Here is a 26,557-nt window from a genome sequence, read left to right on the forward strand (position 1 = left end):
ATCATCCTTCTGCGAGCTTTATGAAAGGTGGTGTGTAAAACATTCTACCCTAAATCGTAAAATAAAAAATGATGTAAGCATTTTATTTACTCGTACTCTAACGAGGCTTTGTTTATAGTCTAATTTTGGTCAAATTTGGTTTAATTTTTTGGAAATTTCTGTGGTAGCTATTAAATTTTAAGATTTTGTGTTTAAAAATTCATAATAATTATATATTTTATGATAAAAATTTCACTAAATTAGTGTTGTTATAAAAATTGTTAATTCTATTTTTATTAAAATGTAAAAATGGTCCTTTCTATTCTTATTAAAATTATTCAATGAATTAGTATTAAAATTATTTATTTAATTACTATTATTATAAAAATGGTTAATAATAATAAAAATAAAAATAATTTAATTTTAATATTAATTAATTAATATTAAAATTATTTTAATTAGTATGATTATAAAAATTGTTAATAATAATAAAAATAAAAATAAATTGATTTTAATTAAAATTTCCATCACAAGTTGAGATTAATCCATGTCTGAATACTATCTTCATTGTTGCTTCCTATTTTGTGCTGCAGAAAGGCTGTCTTTACATTCGGCTTTTCCTGTCCAAAAGCTCCCACAAACCCATATACTTTTCCGAGCAAAACCTAAGCACCGAGAACGATACTCATGGTACTATTGCGAGAGGAAAGCATTGCTTATGGCTATTCTCACTAAAGTTTTAAAATATTTTGAAAATTTGGTTTGCATTATTTTTATTTTTAGATTTAAAAAAATAATATATTTATTATGAAAACAAACATTTTTTATAAAATGAAATCAAAATTTTGATTTCAATTTATTTAAATAGAACTTTAATGAACAATGTTCATCTAAATAAAACTTTAAGGAACGATGTTCCCCATTATAAAATTTGAAAAAAATAAAACTTTTATAATACTTTCATTTTTTTCCAGGATTTCTGTCAAAAGTATTTCAATTTAATGGAAAAATACATAAATTTAAGTAACTCTTTTCATATAACTGTTACTATTAGGATCTATTTGAAATTGAGTCGATGGACCAAAAGGATATATGAAAGGTGTTTATGTCATTTCATGTTCTTTTGAGCCCTACATTGGTGAGACTAGCTTCCCAATAAATTAAAGTATTCATAAGCTCTAGCAGAACATGGGGAAAAACTAAACATCACATTTGCATTGAAGAGGTCATAAAAATTGAAAGAAGGCCTAGTAATCTCAATACAAACGATGGTTAGAAGATTAACAATTATACATCACATCTGCATTGAAGAGGCCATAAAAATTGGAAAAAAAACCTAGACAATGACTAAAAAATTAACAATTGTTAGCTCCGTGGCTATCTTCTTAATTTAATTTAATTTAATTTATTTAATGTTAAAAATTATTTTTAATTATTTTTAATAATTAAAATGGTTTTTAAATCATTTTATTTTACCTTTATTATGTTCTTTTATTCATGTTATTTTACCTTTTACTTTGGATAAACAATTTTATGATAATAAAAATTCATTCTTATTATAATCATTATTATAATTTTTTAAATCATCTTAATTGAAATTCAAAATCTTTTTAATTTTACTTTTATATTATTTTAATTATCATTTTACCTTTTAAATATATTTCAACGTTATCATTTATAAATTTATTTAACCTTTATTATAAATCAACTTATATGATAATAAAATTTAATTTAAATATTAAAAAATCAATTTATTTAAAATCTATATATATTTTTAATTTTCTTGTGATTTAAAATTTAATTTTAATATTAATTTTTTTCATTTCAATTAAAAATAATAATAATAAAATATTTTTATCTGATTTTAATTATCATTGTGATTTTTATTGATTTTATTGGATCATTTTGATTTATAATTTATCACATTTAATTTAATTCAATTTTAAGTTTGACCCATAGATATATAAATCTCTTTTTATATTTTATTTTTAATTGTTAGTAGTTGACTTTATCTTTATTAAAATATTTACAAATTAATCTAACAGTCATATTTTTATTATTTTAAAATCTAGCAGTTAGATACTATTGGTGTCATATCACCATCTACATTAAAAAAGAAAAAAAAAATTATTTGGCACGAATTACACACGTATGCTTACCCTTACCAAACATTGATAAATGTAATTTAAATTTACTTTGCGTATGGTGAAACCTTTGTCAGATCTATGATATATTTTAACTATAAAGTTTTGGAGATCATGTTTATTATCTAAAATGATGTTCAAGGAGCTAGTACCAAAGTTTTATGATTTCAATAAACATCATTGCATTGGTTTTCCTACCCCTCATCTGTAGTTAATTCACAGCATTTAAGTATTACAACTGTAACCCCTAATCTGCGTTTACTTGATTATCTTATCCTCTCGGATGATTCTTCAGATTACGACATTAATTCCCTACTCTGCCTAGTACGTGGCACGAGCAGGCCCATCCCACTGCAGTTACCTTCCTCGATCACCTCGGTACATCGATGGTGGAGATCCAAGCTAATGAGCCTACGACTATGATTGTTTCAAGGTTAATTCAAGCCCGCTCTCAGGAGCTAAGCCACATTTTCCACTTCTGGTTCAGGGCTTCAGCTCCGCCTTCCTCTCTGTCTTCACGAACTGGATAGTTCTGTCAATTCGGTCGTGAACATCATGGGAGGGCTCTAGGGCAGGGTATCGCTTCATCTCTGTTCAACGGATCTAGGGTAATAACTTTTTGCTAATTTGTTTCTGAATTATCTCCTCTTAGAGATTTAAGGTTTCAGTGATTTAAGTTTTCCCTAATTTACTCAGTTCTGATACTAATGCATTTGAGAAATCTCTGCCTGTAGGTTCTTCCTCAAAGGAGCCAAGTTCTGCCTGCCAAAATAGTAAAGCGGACACCTTACCAGGTTTCATTACTCGGAAAATCCCGGGTAAGAGCTCATCACCGATCCTCTGATTGTCTGGGCTGAGATGTTCGACCCCTCCAAGGAAATGCTGCCTCCACTCCTCGAATTTTTTGGAGTTATGTTGAATGGATAATTTGTAATGGTTACCAGCCAAGCATTGAGAAACATCATTCCACCCTCTGTCAAAGCGAGGGTTTGATTTCCGGCTTCGGCTGTAAACCCATGTCAATTTAGTTTTTTTTTTAAATACATTATCCTCTACATGCTGAGTATCTCCTCAGGATAAGGATTATGGTTTGTTACTCTTATTAGTAAGACTAAGCTTACTTTACCGCTGGTTATAAATTTATATGCTCTAGTCGCTGAGTTGGTTATGTGTTTCTGCCAGATGTTAAGGTTTCATGGTTACCTTCTGTAATGAAGTCACATGGTTTCTTATACTGAGCTTTAGAGTTTTAAGCTTATATTCTTTGATTTACTCATGTATATTTGGTATTTTTGCACTTCCTTTGGGCTATATGGATTATGTTCTTGTATTCTATTTGTATACTTATTTACGGTGTTTCAGTTATTATTTTTGTTCAGAAGCATTGAAATATACTACTAATGCAACTCTGTCTGAATTCCATTTAGTATTACTGTTTATTGAAATTGTTTAAGGGTCCGAACTGTTAATTCTGATGGCTTTTGTTGCCATTGTTACAAGTTATCTCTATTTCCTTCATTGTTGTTGTTTCGGCATTGGATTAGTTAATTTTCCTCCTTCAAGGGTTGCATGATTTTCTCAACGCTGGAGATTTTCCTACCCGTTCAGGGTTTATGGAGACTTCTTCAGGGTTTGAATTCCACCTGTATTGCGATTCTTTTCTAGCCGGCTCAACCTAGGGCTCGAGTTTCGATCTCTCTTCGTTTATCTTTTTTTCTTTTTAAATCTATCTCCGGTTAACTATCAGTGGAACCAACCCCCTTCGCTTGCTAGATTTCCAGCATTTTCTGGTAAATTTTCCTTCTATCGTTAAGCACCTTTGTTCAAAGTTTGCTTTTCATGAAATTTAATTTACAGTTCTCAAATACCCTTGATCAACTAAGATATTTGTTTTTCAGTTAGTGTTGCTATGCTACATTACAATCTTGAAATACTTATAGAGGGGCTATGCAGTTGTCACTAGGGTTGCGTGTACCTAGCTTAAGGTCACCCTACAGATTCGAGGCAGACATTGTCATCCAAGATCTGGATTCCTATAGCTTGGGCAGTGCATTGTTTCCGACACCTCTTTCTCGTTTCTCTGTTCTCCACATCATTTAGCACTCTACTGTTTACTATATAGGGATCTTCAGCATACAAACAGTTCATTATTCCACTCTTTATTATTCAAAAATCTTACAACATAAAATCATTACATTATTTTACTATTTATTATTCAAGAATCTTACAGCATAAAATCATTACATTATTTTATTGTTTATTATTCAAGAATCTTACAGCATAAAACAATACATTAATCTACTATTACCTTTTCATTATATGTTCAAATGAGGGTTCGAAATGTAGTTTCTCATTTTCTGTAAAAGTCTCATTTCTTAGCTATGCAGACACTGATATTTGTTCTTTCATTTACAGTAAAGGTCCTATACAGACAGTTATTATTTCTTTATTTTCTGTAGAAGTCTCATTCCATAGCTATGCAAACATAGTTATACTTTCCATACCTAAATACAGAATTCAAGTGTCGAACTCTTTAGAAAGATCACCTCTGTTCACCATGGCTTGTCAACCACCCATCCATGAGATTGGTCCACCAAGACCCAATCTCCCCCCAAGCGCACTTGCAAGACCACCGTCTTTTGCAAGTTACTGGCACACCGTGCCTACGCTATCTAGTCTTCACCAAACTTAGTGATCTCTCCCCCTGTTCCATCTGTCCTTATAGCATGGTCTTTTCCTCCCCCCACCCCTCTTTCCTTGGGGTGTTTCCAGTTAGGGGAGGTAGTTAGGGTATTCTTGGCAGCCGCCTTTTTTCACTTCTTACATGATAAGTTACCAAATCTGTTATAACTCAACGATTTCCTTGCTTCAGAAATTTAATAATATATTATTCAACTAAAACAAAGAATAACTGTCCAGTTTTTTTTCTTACAACAGTAATTAAAATATTTACAGTTTTCTCGAGGACATCACATCTTCCCCCCCTGAAAGCAAACATCGTCCCGATGTTTTTCAACCTTAAACAGCTATGGATATGCTTCTTTCAAGAGCTGATCATCCTCCCAGGTGGCCTCCTCCGGCCCAAAGTGCTGCCATTGCACTTTAACCTGGGTGATGGCTCGTTTCCACAGCGTGACTTCTCTCCGTTCGACTATATTCAGCGGCTCGACCATGAATTCTCCTTCAGGTTTGACCTGAAACAACAAAATTTTTAAGTCAATTTTGCCTTTCACATCACAATTAATTGGCCTATTTAGGATTTTACTTTACTTGTATATCTTGCCAACTGACTATGTGCTTAGGATCATAAACGTATCTCTTTAATACTGACACATGGAAAACATTGTGGACCCGAATATGGCTCGGTAAGGCGAGCTAGTAAGCTATTGGCCCAACTCTTGCTAAAATCTGAAAGGGTCCACAAAACCAAGGTGCTAGCTTGGTACACCCATTCCATTGCAACATACTCCTTTTGGCTCAAATTCTTACATACACATGATCCCCCACTTGATATTCCTTAAAACTTCTCTTCTTGTCAGTGAAATTCTTTTGCCTATCTTGGGCTGCCTTCAAGTTGGATCGAAACTTCTTGACCATCTCTTCCATTTCTTTTAACATTTCGAGTCTTAACATTATCTTATCCTCCGATCCCACAAAACTAGAGGGTCTGTGGAATTTCCGGCTGTACATAACCTCAAATAGGCTCATTTTCTAGGAAGTATGATATCTGTTGTTATACGCAAACTTGACTAGGTGCAGATAGTCTTCCCATTTAGAGGGTTCCTGCATTACATAAGACCTCAACATGTCTTCTACCACTTGATTCACCCGTTTGGTTTGTCTGTTAGTTTGAGGATGGTAAGCCGTACTGAAATTTAATTGAGTCCCTAGCCCTTCGAACAGTGTTTTCCAAAAGGCTGAAGTAAATTTCACATCTCTATCAAAAATTATAGTTTTTGGTAGCCCATGTAACCTGAAAATGTTCTGCATAAAAATGTGGGCAATCTATACAACCTTATAAGTGGATTAGACTGGTATAAAATGAGCTGACTTGCTTAATTTGTCGACTACCACCATGATGGAATCATTGTTCCTTTTTGTCTTAGTTAATCTCATTATAAAGTCCATAGAGATAGTATCCCATTTCCACTCTAGAATTGGTAGTGGTTGCAATAATCCTGTAGGGTGCTGGTGTTCCACTTTGATTTGTTGACATTCCAGACAACGTGTCAAATACTCTGTTGCCTCCTTCTTCATTCCAGGACAATATTACTCCTTCCGGAGTGCGGTAATTATCTTTTGATACCCCGGGTGTCCAGCATAAGGTCTTTTGTGAAATTCATCTAAAATCAAGTTTTTAATGCCAATTTGGTTGGGTACATACAACCTGTTTTTATATTTCAGCATGCCAACAACATCCACGATGTACCCTTGCTGATTTTCTTTGTTGTTTGGAATCTGAACCTGCTGTCTTATTTGCTGATATTTCAAATCTTGTTCTACTACCCCTTTTATCATGTCATCGAATGTAGTTTGCACCCTGCTGCAAGAAATTTCATATAGACAATGTGCCTTCTGGCTTAAAGCGTCCACTACCTGATTCTCCTTTCCTTTTAGATGCTTAATCTCAAAATCAAAACTACTTAAGAAATCTACCCACCGTGCCTGTCTGGAATTTAAGGTAGGCTGACTGAAGTAATTAGTCAGGCTGTGATGATCTATCATTAACAGAAATTTCCTCCCCATCAGGTAGTGGCGCCACATTTTTAAGGCATGAATAACGACTACCAGCTCCAAATCATATGTAGAATATTTCTGCTCATGTTCCTTTAATTTTCTAGACTCATAAGCGATTACTTTACTCTCTTGCATCAATACTCCTCCTAATCCTTCCTTACTCGCATCTGTACACACCACATAGTCCTTAGCGGGTTCCACTATGCTTAGTATTGGTGCTGTGGTGAGCAAATGCTTGAGCTGTTCAAAGCTCTTTTGGCATTCTACGTCCATTTAAAAGCCATGCCTTTCTTCTGTAGGGAGGTGATAGGGTAGGCCACTCTTGAAAATCCTTCCACGAATCATCTATAATAACCCTCCAACCCCATAAAAGATTTGATATTCGCTACGTCCTTGGGAACTGGCCATTCCGTTATGGTCTTAATCTTTTTGGGGTCCACTGCAATCCCATCCTTAGAAATGATATGTCCTAAGTATTGAATTTGTTCCTTAAAGAAATCACACTTGTTGTACTTGGCGTACAATTGATGTTCCCGGAGGGTTTGCATCACTAGTCTAAGATGTTCCTTGTGCTCCTCCACATTTCGGGAATATATCAGTATATCGTCAATAAATATTAACATGAATTTATCTAAATACTGATGAAATATGCTATTCATCAAACACACAAAAGTCGCAAGAGCATTGGTTAACCCAAAGGGTAATACCACAAACTCATAATGACCATAGCGAGTCCTAAAAGTAGTTTTGGAAGTATCTTCCTCTCTGATTCTGATCTGGTGATATCACGATCATAGATCAATTATTGAAAACACAGCTTCCCCTTTTACCTAGTCAAATAGTTCGTCAATTCGGGGTAAAGGGTACTTTTTCTTGACTGTTAACTTATTTAACTAACAATATTCCATGCACATTCAAAGGGTGCCATCCTTCTTTTTGACAAACAACACAGGGGCTCCCCAAGGCGACACATTGGGGCGAATGTAATTTTTATCCAACAATTCCTGCAGTTGCATTTTAAGCTCTGTAAGTTCTAGTACGCTCATATGATAAGGAGCTCAAGACACTGGTGCTGCTCCTGGCATCAAATCAATAGTGAAGTCTATATCTCTCTTAGGTGGCAGCCCGGGTATCTCTTCCGGAAATACATCTGCATAATCCTGAACAATAGGAATACTATCCAAGGTGGTTGTCTTGTCCTTTGAGTTGGCATATCCAACCTAAATAGCATAAACCTGACACCTTTTTTGATACATTTTTCCAGCTGAGAAGTGGTTATTGGTCGAACCTGCACGGGCCTCGGAATGCCTTGCATCTCCTTCATTTTTCCCAGCTCATCCTTGTAGCAGATAGTTTTTGTTTTACAGTTTATAATGGACAAGTGCTTTTCTAACCAGTCCATGCCTATCAACACATCATAAGATCTAAGGGGAAGTATGTTTAGGTCTGCCCTTAAAGTTTGACCTACTATTTCCAGAGGGCAGTCGTTGACCTTGGCCAACACCTGCCTCTTTGCCCTGGTTGCCAATTGTACTAGCCAAGGGTTTTTAAATTTAACTGACTGTAATTTACAATGCTCCACAACCTTAGGACTAACATAACTTAAGGTAGCACCAGGATCAATTAAAACAGATACGGTATGATTAAAAATCTTACCTTCAAACTCCACCATATTTGGCTGATAATCTGCCTGATGATCATAGAGAGCAACATTAATTTTGAAATACTCTGAGCCACATCGCCTATTGTTGAAGCCTCGTGGATTTGTGAAACATGGTCGATGCCTTTACGATGAGGACCGTTTTTAACATGGTGTGGCCCCCCACATCCCCAGCATTGTACTCGGGGTCTTGCTATTCCTTTGTTATCAAATCTACCAGATTGCTCGCTGAATTTTGTTTCAGATGGTGGCTTAATTCTGAGCGGGTTTTTGGGCTGGTTTCTATTGTTTTGTCCCTTGGAAAATCCTTTGCCAGCACTGCTCTGATTTCCTTTATTGCCCATAGCAATTCTATTATTTTTCTTATCAGTCCATTTTCTGCCCAGTATTTCACCCTTCTGCTTGCTTTACTGATAGCATATCCTAGCTTTTCGTATAACCTCATCCATTGTTTTTGGGTTATCGAATTCAATTCTCTCCCTCATTGCCACAGGTAAACTACTAACAAAACGTTGTACCTTGGCCTTTTCCTCACGTATGTAAGGTACATAATGGAGCAAGGAGGTAAAACGGGTGATGAACTCATCCATGGTTTGTTTTCCAAGCCGTAAATCGTGAAATTCCCTTGCTTTCTCATCATAAAACCGTTCTGTCAGATATCTTTCCTTGAAATTTTTTTGGAACTTCTCCCAAGTTATATTTTTTTCACTTACCCCGTGGACAATATTGACCTCTTCCCACCATACAGTGGCCTTCCCTTGTAGTTGAAAGATAGCCAGTCGAGCCTTTAGATTGTGATTGTACTCATATAATTGAAAGTATTTATTCATGTTAATTAACCAGGCTTCGGCTACTTCTTCCAGCTCTCCATCGAAAAGTGGCAGTTTAATTTTCCAGAATCCCCCTTGTAATTCCACTCGCTGCCTTTTTGATGTGGGATGCTTTGAAGCATTGTCTGACTTCTCTTCCTGATGTTCTTCCCCTCCTCCTGCTCGTTCAAATTCCGTATTGTAGCCCTATTCCTCAGACATTCGGCCCCGCTCAGGGCTAGGAATCGGCTGGTGCTGATTCTGCTTATCAGACAAGCTTTTCAAAATCTTCTCCTGTTCCATGGTTAGCCTTGCATTGTCCTCCCGCAGGCGGGCCATCTCGTTATTTAGTTCCTGAACTGTGTCTAGTATGGTATGATTAGTACTATGCACCTCTTCTCCTAATTGTATCCATAGTTCAGGATTATTTCCAGGGAATGCAGCAGCTCCTGGGCCAGCCATTTTTCTGTTTGGAACACTGTCCGTTTGTTTCACAACCTATTATTTCCTGTACTCCACACATTAGTGAGTTAACATTAATCAAGAAACATCCAGTTATAATAATGATTTGAACACATTTTCCAGAGGCCCTAGCTTTGTAAACTATGCTCTGATACCACATGTCATATCCCCATCTACATTATAAAAATAAATAAAAATTATTTGGCACGAATTACACATGTATGCTTACCCTTACCAAACACTGATAGATGTAATTTAAATTTACTTTGCGTATGGTGAAACCTTTGTCGGATCTATGATACATTTTAACTATAAAGTTTTGGAGATCATGTTTATTGTCTGAAATGATGTTCAAGGAGCTAGTATCAAAGTTTTATGATTTCAATAAACATCATTGCATTGGTTTTCCTACCCCTCATCTATAGTTAATTCGAAGTGTTTAAGTATTACAACTGTCACCCCTAATCTGAGTTCACTTGATTATCTTATCCTCTCGGATGATTCTTTGGATTACGACATTAATTCCCTGCTTCGCCTCGTACGTGGCATGAGTAGGACAATCCCACGTACGAGGTGGAGATCCAAGCTAATGATCCGACGGCTATGATTGTTTCAAGGTTAATTCAAGCCCGCTCTTAGGAGCTAAGCTTCATTTTCCACTTCTGGTTCAGGGCTCCAGCTCTGCCTTCCTCTTTGTCTTCGCGAACTGGATTTTTTTGTCAATTCGGCTGTGAACATCGTGGGAGGATTCTGGGGCAAGGTATGGCTTCATCTCTATTCAGCAAATCTAGGGTAAGAACTTTTTGCTAATTTGTTTCTGAAATATCTCCTCTCAGAGATTTAAGGTTTCAGTGATTTAAGTTTTCCCTGATTTACTCAGTTCTGATACTAATGCATTTGAGAAATCTTTGCCTGTAGGTTCTTCCTCAGAGGAGCTAGGATCTACCTGCCAAAGCAGTAAAGCAGACACCTTACCAGGTTTCATTGCTCAGAAAATCCCGGGTAAGAGTTCATCGTCGGTCCTCTAATTTTCTGGGCTGAGATGTTCGACCCCTCCAGGGAAATGCTGCCTCCACTCCTCGAATTTTTCAGAGTTATGTTGAATGGATAATCTGTAATGGTTACTAGCCAAGCACTGAGAAACATGATTCTTCCCTCTGCCGAAGTGAGGGTTTGATTTCTTGCTTCGGCTATAAACCCATGTCAGTTTAGTTTTTTTTTTTAAATACATTATCCTATACACACTGAGTATCTCCTCAGGATAAGGATTATGGTTTGTTACTCTTATTAGTAAGACTGAGCTTATTGTACTGCTGGTTATAAATTTATATGCTCTGGTCGCTGAGTTGGTTATGTGTTTCTGCTAGATGTTAAGGTTTCATGGTTACCTTCTGTAATGAAGTCACATGGTTTCTTATACTGAGCTTTAGAGTTTTAAGCTTATATTCTTTGATTTACTCATGTATATTTGGTATTTTCGCACTTCCTTTGGGCTATATGGATTATGTTCTTGATTTCTGTTTGTATAATTATTTACGGTGTTTCAGTTATTATTTTTGTTCAGAAGCGTTGAAATATACTACTAATGCAAATCTGGTTGAATTCCATTTAGTATTACTATTTACTGTAATTGTTTAAGGGTCCAAACTGTTAATTCTGATGGCTTTTGCTGCCCTTGTTATGAGTTATCTCTGTTTCCTTCGTTGTTGTTATTTCGGTATTGGATTAGTTAATTTACCTCCTTTGAAAGTTGCATGATTTTCTCAATGCTGGAGATTTTCCTACTCATGCAGGGTTTATGGAGACTTCTTCAGGGTTTGAATTCCACCTGTATTGTGATTCCTTTCTAGCTGGCTTGACTTAGGGCTTGAGTTTCGGTCTCTCTTCGTTTATCTTTTTTTCTTAATTCTATCTCCGGTTAACTATTGGTGGAACCAACCCCCTTCAATTGCTAGATTTCCAGCGTTTTCTGGTAAATTTTCCTTCTGTCGTTAAGCATCTTTGTTCAGAGTTTGCTTGTCATGAAATTTAATTTACAGTTCTCAAATACCCTTGATCAACTAAGATATTTGTTTTTCAATTAGTGTTGCTCTACTACATTACAATCTTGCAATACTTATAAAGGGGCTATGCACTTGTCACTAGGGTTGCATGTACCCAGCTTAAGGTCACCCTACAGATTCGAGGCAGACATTGTCATCCAAGAACGAGATTCCTATAGCTTGGGCAGTTCATTGTTTCCGACACCTCTTTCCCATTTCTTTGTTCTCCACATCATTTAGCACTCTACTGTGTATTATATAGGAATCTTCAGCATACAAACAGTTCATTATTCCACTGTTTATTATTCAAGAATCTTACAACATAAAATCATTACATATTTTACTGTTTATTATTCAAGAATCTTATAGCATAAAAAAATACATTAATCTACTGTTACCTTTTCATTGTACGTTCAAGTGAGGGTTCGAAATGTAGTTTCTCATTTTCTGTAAAAGTCTCATTTCTTAGCTATGTAGACACTGATATTTGTTCTTTCATTTACAGTAAAAATCCTATACAGACACAGTTATTATTTCTTTCTTTTCTGTAGAAGTCTCGTTTCCTAGCTATGAAAACATAGTTATACTTTCCATACTTGAATATGGAATTCAAGTATAGAACTCTTTAGAAAGATCACCTTTATTCACCATCGCTTGTCAACCACCCGTCCATGAGATTGGTCCTCCAGGACCCAATCTCCCCCCAAGTGCACTTGCAAGACCACTGTCTTCTGCAAGTTACTGGCACACCGTGCCTACGCTATCTAGTCATCACCAGACTTAGCGGTCTCTCCCCCTTTTCCATATGTCCTTACAGCACGGTCTTTTCCTCCCCCACCCCTCTTTCCTTGGGGTGTTTTCAGTTAGGGGAGGCAGTTAGGGTATTCTTTCCTGTTATCACCCCAAGAAACTCTCCTAGGTTATATATCAGAGATGCTTGGGAACATTACAAACTCAACAAAAATGTTGGAAAATGGTGGATGAATGGAAGGAATGATGCATATTCAAGCCAGATAAACACTTCTACTATGCTTAACCCCAAACATGGGTGAACATCCCCATACTACAAGGCTTTAGACCACCAATTACTCACAGTTTAAGGAAAATGTTATGATGGAGAATACTGACCACACCAGCAGATGCACAGGACCCTGTGATGTTCAGCTGCAACGAGTTAAAAGGTTTGTAAATCTATTTCCTAATGCATAGACAGGATGACAGCTCTCTGGCACTAAGCAAACAGAAACCTGCATACACATTTAATGATACGTACTAGAATTTATCATAGAGGTGGGATTACAGCCCCTCTAATGCTAAACATCAAGAGCACATGAAAAATTCATAACAGGCACAGCCTGGAACAAAGAAGAAGAAGTGGAAAGTGAGAAATTAACAGCAAAAGAAGCTTGCATTAGCTGAAAATGAAGAACATATGTGGCAGGTATCACAGTAGTTACAGTCTCCAGAAGTTGAACTTTATAGCAAAATAACATTCATCAACCCCATTACATCTTCTTTCTGGGTATATATGGAGGTTGATTACAAAAATGTTTGTTATCCTATGCGTGGAGGGGTCATAATGGACCACCAACCACATTTACAATCTAATATGGGTTTCTGCTGCAAACTCTGTGTTTTAATAAATCAATTTGACATTCACTGGTACTTTGTTGTCCTTCCTGAATAGGTGGAGTATTGTTTGAATAAATTCAATAACTGTTGTAGGCATTGAACTGCTCAAGGATCGTCCTTTCTTTCTCGACCATGCTGCTCTTTGAATGTGGTAGCTGAGGATTTAATGCGCAGAGTGCTGGATCATGGCGTCCTTCCTCCTTCGGGTGCATAGGACAGGCCAAAAACATAAAAACCGTATGGAAAACAAATGAGGGCCTAGGAATGAATGCTAGCCGTTGGATGGAACTAGCGAGCGACTAAGATCTCATGGCGAGAGGCGATGGAAGATGCATGGCGGAGTGAATATGCACTATAGAATCTTGCAAATAGACGGCGGGGATCAATTTGCAGGGGATATCGGGAGGAATGTGAGCGGGGAGAACATGGGTTGTTGGATCTAGACGTGGCAGATCCAACTGTTATCGCGCGGGAAAGGTGTGAGAAGGTTAACAAGTAGAGAAATGTACGTGTGGGCAGTAAGCGGTTTCCCCGCACCGCTTCGGGATGGCAGGTGGTTTCTGTATGTGGGGGCGCGAGCACATTCAATGAGCGACACGTGGCTGGTGGGTCTGGCGGGAAACCGCTTTCCCCGCGGGCTATCGTATGTGCAAGTTCGCAGGGGCGGGAGCTGCGAATACCGTCAGATCCGCGGGAAATGATCAGACGGCCTAGGTATAAAGCATGTGTTTTGATCGATGTGACAGGGGAGAGCCTCGCCGATAACACTTTTTTGTATGCGCGCGGCTATAAAGGGTTAAGACCTTAGCGCCGGGGGTTATATGACCACAGTCTCATGGGTTAACTTTGCGCCTGGGACTCGAGGGAAAAGGACTTATACGGGGTTTATGAAGGATTATAAAGGAAATAGAAATAATGGGGTTAAGAGAAAATAAGGAGCATGAAGGGGAAGGAGGAAATGGAGGTAGCGGGAGTTATAAGGGTATAAAGCAAATAAAGGGGGAAAGGATAAAATGAACAGCTGCGAGCTCCCTTTTTACAAAAAACACACGGCCTCGGTGTCTTTGACGCAACAAACACTGAATTATGTAGTAGAGCTAACATTGCCAACCGCCTTTTTTCACTTCATACATGAGAAGTTACCAAATCTGTTATCACTCAACCATTTCATTGCTTCAAAAATTTAATAATATATTATTTAACTAAAACAGAGAATCACAATATTGTCTAGTTTATTTTCTTACAACAGTAATTAAAATATTTATAGATTTCCCGGGGGCATCACAGTTGGTCATTTTGTTCTCTCTATTTAAACTTATGTTAGATCTGCTTTTCCATCTTATCCTCACAATAAACCACACAATGAATAATTCAAAACTCTCCAAAAAAATTATGTGATTTTTCTGAAAAAATATTTCCTTTCACTATGAATTATCCCAATTTTTTCTTCCAATTGTATGGAAAAATAAGGAATAATGTCTTAGAAAAAATTTAATAAAAACTTTCAAATAAGAAGATTCCTTTATTGCAAAATTAACTTCACCCTCATCCCCGCCTAGGAAGAACACTAACTTTATGCACCCAACTAATTCGGATCGTAACATGACTGTCCGTACTATTTAGGGCTTCTATATTGTGAAGAGTGCGTGCAAATACATAGTAAAGTTAGTAAAGTTAACATTGTAGTAGGGGGTGAACCATATTTCTCATGCTATCGGGCTTTAAATAAACGGTGATTGTATATGCTCACCGTTTGATTTCGGAATGAACGGCGGCTGTATATGTCTATTGTTCGATTTCAACCTTAGCAAAATCAAACGGTGAACATATACAGCGGCCATTCATTTAAAACCCAATAACATGAAATTTATTGATTGCCGTAGCAAGGACCCTCTTTTTTTCTCCGTATTCTAACCCGACACATTTGAAAGCCATGGATTATGGCTTTCAAATATATTTACGTACATAAATTGTCGTCTATTGTGCGTTCAAATTTACAATTTAAATGTGCGGTATCTAAGTCAACAAATTGGTACTCCAGAGTACCGCGCCCATGCCATGGTGGCCCGGGAGACGTCGGCTACCACCTATAATCTGAACCTTATTCTGTGCACCAAACTCCAACATGCTGGGGCACCCTCCTCTTCAAAGTTCGAACACCCCCTCTGTCGATTCGCCCGCTTCTATTTAATGGGATCGCGCACCTCTAACCTCTGATCCACACTCTATATCTAGAAGTAGCTATTTTTTCAAAAGCTCTGTTTTCGCTTGAGTTCACTTCTCTAGAGTGATAATTGCAATGGAAATCGACCAGGCCTCACGTTCAGCCAAGAAGGCATCCGTTATCTTTTTCTTCCTCATATGTTATACTGTTGCGCCAGCATTTTCACTAAACCGAGTCCCTGCAATCGGTCAGCACGGCCGAAGATTGTTTTCTTTAGTTCAGTCAACGCCTCTCGTATTGCAATATTACAGAGGTGCCCTTCTTACGGGACCAAACAGTATCAACGTCTATATTGTCTGGTATGGCAATTTCAGTCACTCCCATAAGGCCACTGTATCTGATTTCATTGCTTCCATTGAAATAAATGTTGGAGCCCAACCATCGGTGAACAGCTGGTGAGCAACCACACATCAATATAGAGACTCGGCCAATCAAGGCGTTTCACCGATCGTTAAGATTGGAGGTCAGGCCTTGGATGCGTTGTGCTCCCTGGGGAAGAAGCTCGAAAGAAGCGACATAGCATTTCTGGTACGAGGGGCCTTGGCTAAGAGGTTGTTTCCCTTGGCGCCAAGGGAATGCAATTTACATTGTTATGACATCAGCGGACGTGTACGTGGAGAGATTCTGCACTGACTTGTGCGGTTTCCACGATTCAATTCATGCAACTAAGTCTAAATGCGTTTCTAAGATCTTGTTGGCGTGGGTGGGTAACTCGGGTGTTCTGTGCCCGGGTCAATGCGCGTGGCTTTCTGTAGCCCCACTCTACGGGTTTCCGAGCAAGGTTGAAATTTGGATTTTTTTGCCTATCAATTTTTTTTTTTTGATGTTTTAGATCTTATCCGTATTTGGATTTTGTCATTCACTAATAGTGTTTTGATAATAAATTAACCATTCACTAATAAAATTTTGAGTAAAAATTTACCCTTCAATAACACAAATTAATATATTTATTAGAAGAAAAAATACAAAATGACCCTAACACAAATGACTTATTAAATCTTATTATTTATTTATAATTAATAATGATTACATATTTTCTATTTTAATTTTATTTTAATATCAAAATTTTTGAATAACCAAATTGAAATCAAATTAATTGTCAAAAATTAAAATAAAAGTACTTCATTGTAAGTCTTGTACAAAAAATTATATAATCCCACATAAGTGAATTTTTTGTATTTTAGACATTCTTAGAGAATCATTTATTTTTTATTTAATTTATACACCATATTATTTTTTATTTTTGTACACATCCATATTATTATTTGTACACAATTGTTATTTTTAATTCCAATTAAACTCAATTAAGTATCATTCTTTACCTAAGTTTCCAAATCCCAACCCTCATGAAGGCTATTATGACGACTCCACCCAACTAAAGAAAGCAACGCCTTTTGAAAATAAAGTTTTATCCTATTACATAACCTTTTGAAAATAAGTTTTATCCCACTACAGAGCTTTCCAAATAACCCTTGGTGAAATTGTTAACATAGATATACAAATAAAAATGATTTATACATCATCAACTTTTAGCAAAAACTAGTTTCTAAGTGAAATCAACCCAAAAATGTTGTATAAGACATAATTGATTAAATCACATTTTCCATTTCCACCCAAAAACGCTGGTATAAGGCAGGGTTGATTAAATTACATTTTCCATTTCCATCCTACATTAAAAGTTTGTAGATTCTCTAATAATTTTTGGTCCTCTTTCCCATATATGTAATAGTAAATCTATAGTCAATAACTGCTATATCTTCTTCGTCATCTTTTAAAGTACCTTTACCCTTTACCTTGAGCATGGCTATCATGTCACCTTCATATAATTTCACTCATCTCATGGTGCACATATTCGAATTTTCATGTGAAATTATAGGCTTTGCCTCCACTCCACTCCACTCCACTCCACTCCTAATGTCTCATCCTCAAACTAACTTCCCTTTTTTCTTTGTTTTGTGTGCTAATTTCTTATCATTTAAAACTAATTTCCCTTTCTTTCTTTGTTTTGTGTGTTCGTTTCTCATCATTTTAGAGCACGGATTACTATAATTCCTCTAAAATGCAGCTTATGTAAATTTATCTCATTTTACATTGTAAACTTTTAACATATTTGGAAGGTTGGAATTCCTTTTCCCTCCTCATTTTTATGTAAAATTACATCTCATAAAATTCTACAATATACTCTTTATATTCTATTCCTCAAACACATTTTCACTATTTTTCCTTCTCTTACATTTGAATAACACTTTCAACTCCTTTCTTTCACTTAATTCTTTCTTGGCCATAATTATAACCCATATCAAATTGAGGCTAAATTTAATTGAGAATTTCTTGAGAGAGTAATATTAATTAAAACTAAAATTATTTTTAATTTTTTTCCAAAATTTATTATGAAATATTTAGTAAATTTTAAATTAAACAATTAACATAAAAATAAAAACCAAAGGCTACAACAAAGTGAAATTTATCACCTCAATTAGGATTTAATAACGACATTATAATAAAACAGGTGAAGTTAATCATCTCATAATTGGCACTTCATGACAACGTTATAATAAACCATACTTCTTCATTTCAACACAATTAAAAAGATGTTACTTCACCTGGTAGTTGGCACTCCAAAGCTACTTTATAATAAACCATACTTACTTTTCACGTAAAAAATTAAAAAAAAAATATTAAAAATTTAATTTAGAAACAAGAATGTAAAAAATAAAAATAAATAAATAGCTTTCATTGCAGTGTTAAAAGATGAAAGAACCGGCCATTAGTGATGAATAAACACTATCTTGTAATTAAATGCAGCTAGTACGATTTATTTTTTATTTTTTATTTTTAATAATAAGAAATAAATAACCATTTGTAAAGTATTTCTAATAAAAATGCATTTGAACAATAGTAAAAATTAGCAAAATATTATTTACCCATTAAAAAAACACAAAAATCTATATAAAAATATAATTCTCTTAATAAAATTTCCTAACTTAAACATAATCCAAAGATATCATTTAACTGTTATAAAGTTTTTTTTGCATAAACCATTTCCTAACCTAAACACAATCAAGATATTATTTAATTGCTATAATGTTTTCTAAGATAAACCTAACCCATCTTTTCTAATTTCCTAGTTTTGGTTTATTTTTCATTGCTACTGGATTTTGATATTTTTATTAGTTAATTTTTTTTGTTAAATGACGGATAACTCCACTACCTTTAGTCCATCCGTTGGTTTATTTTTTGCTACTGGATTTTGATTTGATATTTTTATTAGTTAGTTTTTCTGCTAAATGGCTGATAACTCCACTACCTTTAGACCATCCGTTGAAATAATGATTTGCCCGAGTTGTTAAAATTTGATAATAAATGCACATACAATAACCCACAGAATTGTTAGACATGTAATCTATGGTGGGATTGAATGTGGATTTTGATATTTTTATTAGTTAATTTTTCTGTTAAATGGCGGATAACTCCACTAGCTTTAGTCCATCTGTTCAAATAATGATTTGCTCGAGTTGCTAAAATTTGATAATAAATGCACATGCAATAACCCAAAGAATACCCAAAGAATTGTTAGACATGTAATCTATGGTGGGATTGAATGTGGATATTGATATTTTTATTAGTTAATTTTTCTGTTAAATGGCGGATAACTCCACTAACTTTAGTCCATCGGTTGAAATAATGATTTGCCGAGTTGTTAAAATTTGATAATAAATGAACGTGCAATAACCCAAAGAATTGTTAGACATGTAATCTATGGTGGGATTGAATCTAGATTGGTGGATCTCATTAATTACATCAAAGAGTTGGAGCGTCCCTGCATGAGAATGCAGCGGTTGGAAAATAAGTAATTATGCCTGGGCCGCTGTTGGAAAATAAGTAATTATGTATAAAGATATTAATAATGGTTTTGAAAGAAAATAAAAGGAGTCGTCTAATAAGGTGGAGGAATTGACCAGACAGCTAAAAGTGGCTTGAATCTAGGCAAAAAAAAATTCAAAAAACCTTGTAGAGGGAGTGCTTAAATCATGTTTTTGATGATGGAAATAGGTTCAGCACCATCAAAAAAGTATAGAACACCTAAAATTTTGAAGTTTAACAACTATAATTTGGATTTAAAAAAATAAATCCTTGCCAGATTTCTCTAAATATGAAGTGAATTTCCATAATTTTCTGGGCAACTCCTCCGCCTCATTAAATTACACCAAAATAAACCATAAAAAAAATCGTTGAAATTTCAAAACACATCGTGTCAAACGGCAATATAGAGGGCATTTTGCCCGTCAAATTCCAGCCCTGCCTCCGAGTCAGCCTCTTATTCCGCCAACTGGAGATGTGGGTGTGGACAGAATGATAATAAACATAACGACAATTTTAGCAGGGCGGCCACGAATCCCTTCAACACCGGTTACTATCAAGGAGATGTTTTGACTCCCCTGGGAGGCAGTGACCGCCTGTGCTGGCATCTTCGGGAAGGGCGCATACTCTGGATATCCCGGAGAATAGCTGATCGATAAGAAGAGCAACGCAAGTTATAACGCTTACGGAGTCAACGACCGCCTGTTTCTTCTGGCAAGCATGTGGAAGCCCACTAAATTTGCTTGCAAGACAACTCTTTCTTGAATATTTAAGAGCATAACTAACTAACGTCACGGAAGGCATCAAAGTTCGAGACTACTATTATGTGAACCATTAGAAATAAAACTGTTAGTTTACTAGAGGTGGCAACGCAGTTGTAGCTATTAATTCCCTTCGTAAGTTGAAACTATTTATAGGCAATAAAGTTAACGAAAGTTTAGTTGTTGTTTGAGCCTCACAGATTTCTCGAAAGATAAGAATGCAAGACACTGATTAAGTGGTATTGAAAGTATTGACTCGTATAGCTGGGAAACCAAAAGTCTTGTGGTTCAATCTTGAGTTAGACGGTTTAATCTTGGGTTAGATTACATTTGAGAGCGCTCCAAACATGAATTTTTCAATAGAAAATAAAAAGTGTTTGAATTTATGGTAGACTTGGTTCTAATATATTATTAAATAGATATATGTGTTTATTTTGGAAATAAGTTTCTATGAATTTTAATTTTATTTTGAGTAATTAATAGATAGATGGTAGGAATTTAATCTCTATCAATATCTATTAAATATTTTTATAATAATTAGAATAAGAAGTTAAAATTCATTTAGAAGGTAATTTTTTTTTTAATTTAATTTAAAAATGTTAAAAAACAAATTAAAATAAAATATATTGAAAATATTTTACTTAAGTACTGTGTGTTTTCGTAGTGCATTATATTAGATAACATTTTTTGAGATTCAACTATGTTAAATAAGTCAATCATCTATAACCATTTTCATGAGAATTAGTCATAACTGATGCTCACACGGGTGAAGAAGTGGGATTGAAACTAGTGAAATAAATCAGGTAGTTCATGGTTTTTGAATAGTCCACTGAACATGCTCACAAGGGTGAAGAAGTGGGATTGAAACTAGTTAAATAAATCACGTAGCTCATGGTTTTTGAATAGTCCACTTAGCACTCGTTGCATCGAGTGAAGAAGTGGAATTGAATCATCACTTCTCATGGTTTTTGAATAGTCCACTTAGCAATCATCACTTCTGGGGAATCATCACTTCTCATGGTTTTTGAATAGTCCACTTAGCACTCATTGCATCGGGTGATGCTCACAGGGGTGAAGAAGTGGGATTGAAACTAGTGAAATAAACAAGTGGGATTGGGGAATCATCACTTCTCATGGTTTTTCAATAGTCCACTTAGCACTCATTAGGGGTGAAGAAGTGGGATTGAAACTAGTGAAATAAACAAGTGGGATTGGAGAATCATCACTTCTCATGGTTTTTGAATGGTCCATGGTTTTTGAATAGTCTACTTAGCACTAGTGAAATAAACAATTATCACTTTCGGAGAATCATTACTTCTCATGGTTTTTGAATAGTCCACTTGGCACTCATTGCATTTGAAACTAGTGAAATAAACAATCATCACTTCCGAGGAATCATTACTTCTCTAAGGTTTTGCAAATGGGGTAGCAAGCTAAGTGGGCTTGATTGTGGGGAAATCTCCACAGTTAAGCGCACTTGAGCCAGAGGCGATCTAGGATGGGTGACCTCCCGAGAAGTTCTGGTTACCGGGTGCAAGCCTCGGAAGTGATGATTGACGCTATGTGATTCATTTCACTAGTTTCAATCCCACTTCTTCACCCCTGTCAGGATCACCTGATGTAATGAGTGCTACATGGACTATTCAAAAATCATGAGAAATTAGTCAGCTGTGACTACCACTCATGGAAATGGTCATAGATGAATGACTTTCTTAACGTAGTTGAATCCCAAAAAATGGTATCTAATATAATGCACTGCGAAAGACCCTCAATACTTAAATACATAAGAGTGAAGGGAGCTCTACTTGAATGGTTCATGAGGCACAATACTTGCTAAGGTTTTGCAAATGGGGTAACAAGCTAAGTGGGCTTGATTGTGGGGAAAAATCCACAGTTAAGCGTGCTTGAGCTAGAGAGGATCTAGGATGGGTGAACTCCTAAGAAGTCCTGCTTACTGGGTGCAAGCCCCGGAAGTGATGAGAAGTGATTATTGACGTTACGTGATTTATGACTAATTCTAAGTGGACTATTCAAAAATCATGAGAAATGAGTCACTTATGGCTAAGTCTCATGAAAACGGTCATAGATGAATGACTTGCTAAGTGGACTATTCAAAAATCGACTAATTCTCATGAAAATGGTCATAGATGAATGACTTGCTACCCCAGAAGTGATGAGAAGTGATGATTGACGCTATGTGATTTATCTGATGCAATGAGGGCTGAGTGGACTATTCAAAAATCAAGAGAAATCAGTCAATTACGACTAATTCTAAGTGGACTATTAAAAAATCATGAGAAATCAGTCACTTACAACTAATTCTCAAGAAAATGGTCATAGATGAATGACTTACTTAACGCAGTTGAATCCCAAAAATGATATCTAATATTATACTTATAAATTTAATTATGATTTTTTTGGATATGTGTTATTAATAAACTATGATATCAGTTCAAACAAATTTGATTGACAAATTAAAAATATCTATAAGAAAAGGGATATATATATATATATATATATATATATATATATATATATATATATATATATATACATACCGAAAAAATGTATATATATATACCCAAAAAAATGATATCTAATATTATACTTGAAAATTTTATTATGATTTTTTTTGGATATGTGTTATTAATAAACTATGATATTAGTTCAAACAAATTTGATTGACAAATTAAAAATATCTATAAGAAAGGGGATATACAGACATACATATATATATACCCAAAAAATGGTATCTAATATTATACTTATAAATTTAACTATGATTTTTTTGGATATGTGTTATTAATAAACTATGATATCAGTTCAAACAAATTTGATTGACAAATTAAAAATATCTATAAGAAAGGGGATATATCCAAATATATATATATATATATATATATATATATATATATATATATATATATAAATAATAGTTTATTAATAGCATAGTTAATTAATAACTAATATCATAGTTTATTAATAACACATATCCAAAAAGATCATAATTAAATTTATAAGTATAATATTAGATATCATTCTTGGGGATTCAAGTGCCTTAAGTATATATATAGTTGTTTTTGTTTTTGCCTAGCACAATCAGTTTAAGATGGGTCTCGTTAACATGATGACCAAGAGGTTGTTGCCCTTGGGGTTAGGACACACCCTAAAATCTAGTCACCTTAGGGCTAGGCCAGGTAATATCCCTAAGTGTTGCCCTTGGGGTTAGGAAACACCCTAAAATCTAGTCACCTTAGGGCTAGACCAGGTACTATCCCTAAATGGCTTTGACAGCTTAAATACTCATAAATCAAGCCACAAGCCAGCCTAAAAGAACAAAGGCAACTTAACAAACAAAAGAATAATGTTTTAATATCTACTAAATATATATGCTTACCTATATTTATAGTGGTTAAAGCACTACTTTTAACCAAATATTTTATAGGAACTAAAGTCTCCAAAAATTCTCTAATCTTTGTATTTGTAATTTAAAATCTTAGTAAAAATATTAATAAACTAAATTATGCCTAATATTTTAACGTAATGATATTCAATATTTACTTATTTTTTAAAAATAATGTATACATATAAATTAGAATAAATTTTGATATAATCAGAATAATTATTTTTAATACATTTTAAATTCATCAAATGTAATATTATTTATTATAAAAAAATTATATATAAATTAAAAATATAAGTTAATTTAATAGATTAAATTTATGTCTATTATTGAAATGTCACATGTTAAATTCTTGATATTTATATAGAAATGGAAATAATTGAAACACTCTCGGTCTTTCATCCGCTAATTTACCAAACTGCAAGGTTTCAACACCTTTATTATCGAGAAACCTTTTACTCGTATATATTTCACATTTTCACATGCTTAGTAAGTGAAATCCCGTAGTAATTGGTTTAATAGTAATTAGCTTGTTATTTGACATCTCAGTGTGCACTCAGTACTGACCTACCGTGCTAAGACTTTACGCAATATGGGCCAGTGAATTGCTTCATGATCACTGTACAGATTTATATACTAATTGCTTCAAAATTTAAAATACAGACTTCTACTTTTCTACTATTTACAAGTAGCGTGAACATTCTCAATAAATTGTGGTTTTATTTTTTGTTACAAAGTTTGACATTCACAGTTGGAGACATTCTTAGAAATGAAATTACATTCTAGTATACTCGTGCAGTAAGCAGCATTGTCTTTTACCAGTTTTCTGAATTATTATTAGGTAAGCAATATATATATATATATATATTTTTAATTTAATTCTGTGCAGTTTTGATTGGTTTAATTTGAGCAAATTTTTATAAACAATAAAATTATCATTTACCAAATTTTAAATCATTTTTGTATTAAAATAATTATCTTACAGTTTTAATAGTATCATTTACAATTTTAATAGTGTCATTTTCATATGAAAATAATTATTTCACATTTTTACCTTTTATTTTAGATAATAAATTTACCCATTTTTACGTCTACCTCGGACAATTTGGATTTGACACTAATGAACCCACGAGAATAAGATGAAAATTATTCGTATATTAGTGAACTTATTCTGAGTGACCAGATTACTATGAACATAAATTCACATTCCTAATATATGATTAATGCAAACATGGGAGTCGTTATTAATTCAGAGACTTGTGATATCATAGATTGTCAAGATGGCAGGTACCTTTGATTTTCGTAAGACTTTGGTTGGCATAAATAGTACAGGAATTTACTCATATTTTAATACTTTAATACTGTAAGGATAACGGTGGTTTCTATTGGTTTGAAAGTGTAAAAGAAATCAGTGTAATGTGGATTGTAATGAGATGTCCCCGTAATGGGAAGAATAGTGTTAAAAGTTTAATGGAAAAATGATTGACCAGTTAAATATAAAAGAATATAGGGGTCTTCAACAATTATGTTAAAAAAAAAACTAAAAACCAAATTATTAAACATAATTAATTATTAAATTTGATAGAATTTTAAAAACAAAAATTTGATTGACTTCCTAAAATATAAAGAATGTGAACCTGCAACAACTAAAAAACTATTAGAAAAATATTAATTATAAAATTGGGTAGAAATTTAAATAAAATATTTATGAGAAATAATTATATAATTAAAATAATCATCTAACTTACTAAAAATGTTTAAAAATTAAAAATGATTACATCCAAAAATAGTATGTCATGAGTTTGAAATTAAATTAACTACATATATATATAAAAATTTAATTATGATATTTTTAAAAGAAATTAAGAAATAAAATAATAAAAATCTATAATATGTTATTAATTTTATGTATAGAGGTTTAATATTAGGTTTTTTAATATTGAATTATATTTGACTTTTAATATTGGGGTTTATAATATTAATATTATAATATAAATTTCTTAATATATAGTGCTTAATATTCTTAAATATTTAATATATTATTGATATTTAATCATGACATTAAGATCATATATATATATATATATATATATATATATATATATATATATATATATATTAATTACTAATAAATTACGATAAGATTAATAGTATTACTATAATATTTAAATAATATTAGTAAGAGTTTAATATAAAATTAAAGACACATTAATAATATATTAATCTGCACATTTATAATATGTTAATTATAAATTAATCTATATTAATACATGCGGGATTATGATTGACTATTGTTGGCATGGTCAACTATAGTCAACATGAACATCATAGTCAACAATAGTCAAGATGACTACCATGGTGAGCTACACTTACTACAAGGATCATGGTCAACGCTAACTATAGTAAAATCATGGTTAACTATCAACAACCACCATAGTAATGGGGGCCATAGTTAAATCACGGTCAACTATAAATACATCATAGTCATATCATGGTCAACTATAGACAAACCCTAGTCAAAATATGGCCAATGATAGTATCATTGTATTAACACCATGATCAACTATAGTTAATCATATTAAACAATGATTGAGCATATGAAAACAATGGTCCAATGTCAAACCATATTAAATCATAATCCATCATCATCAACCATAATCAAATCATGGTCACTTTCAATAGATGCAACCTCTGCTAGGGTTTCTAGAGTTCTAGGGTTTCAAGGCCAATTATGAACTTATTACATGATCAATTTTATTTCAACTTTCAAAAGTTGTAGTTTGCCTTGAGCACATGTTAGTTACCCTTGGGAGAGGGGGGTAGCCCCCTCCTTCAAGAATATT

At 34.1% G+C, this 26,557-nt stretch overlaps 1 pseudogene; it reads left to right on the forward strand.

Annotated features, from left to right (window-relative positions):
* The first annotated feature begins 15,764 nt into the window (after positions 1-15,764).
* On the forward strand, positions 15,765-20,315 carry LOC149174871 (protein EXORDIUM-like 2; annotated as a pseudogene).
* The last annotated feature ends 6,242 nt before the right edge of the window (positions 20,316-26,557 follow it).

The sequence above is a fragment of the Pinus tabuliformis genome, chromosome 4_1 (assembly GCF_031772625.1).
Source record: "Pinus tabuliformis cultivar Carrire ecotype Pingquan chromosome 4_1, CPIR1, whole genome shotgun sequence".
In the NCBI taxonomy this organism is placed as follows: Eukaryota; Viridiplantae; Streptophyta; class Pinopsida; order Pinales; family Pinaceae; genus Pinus; species Pinus tabuliformis.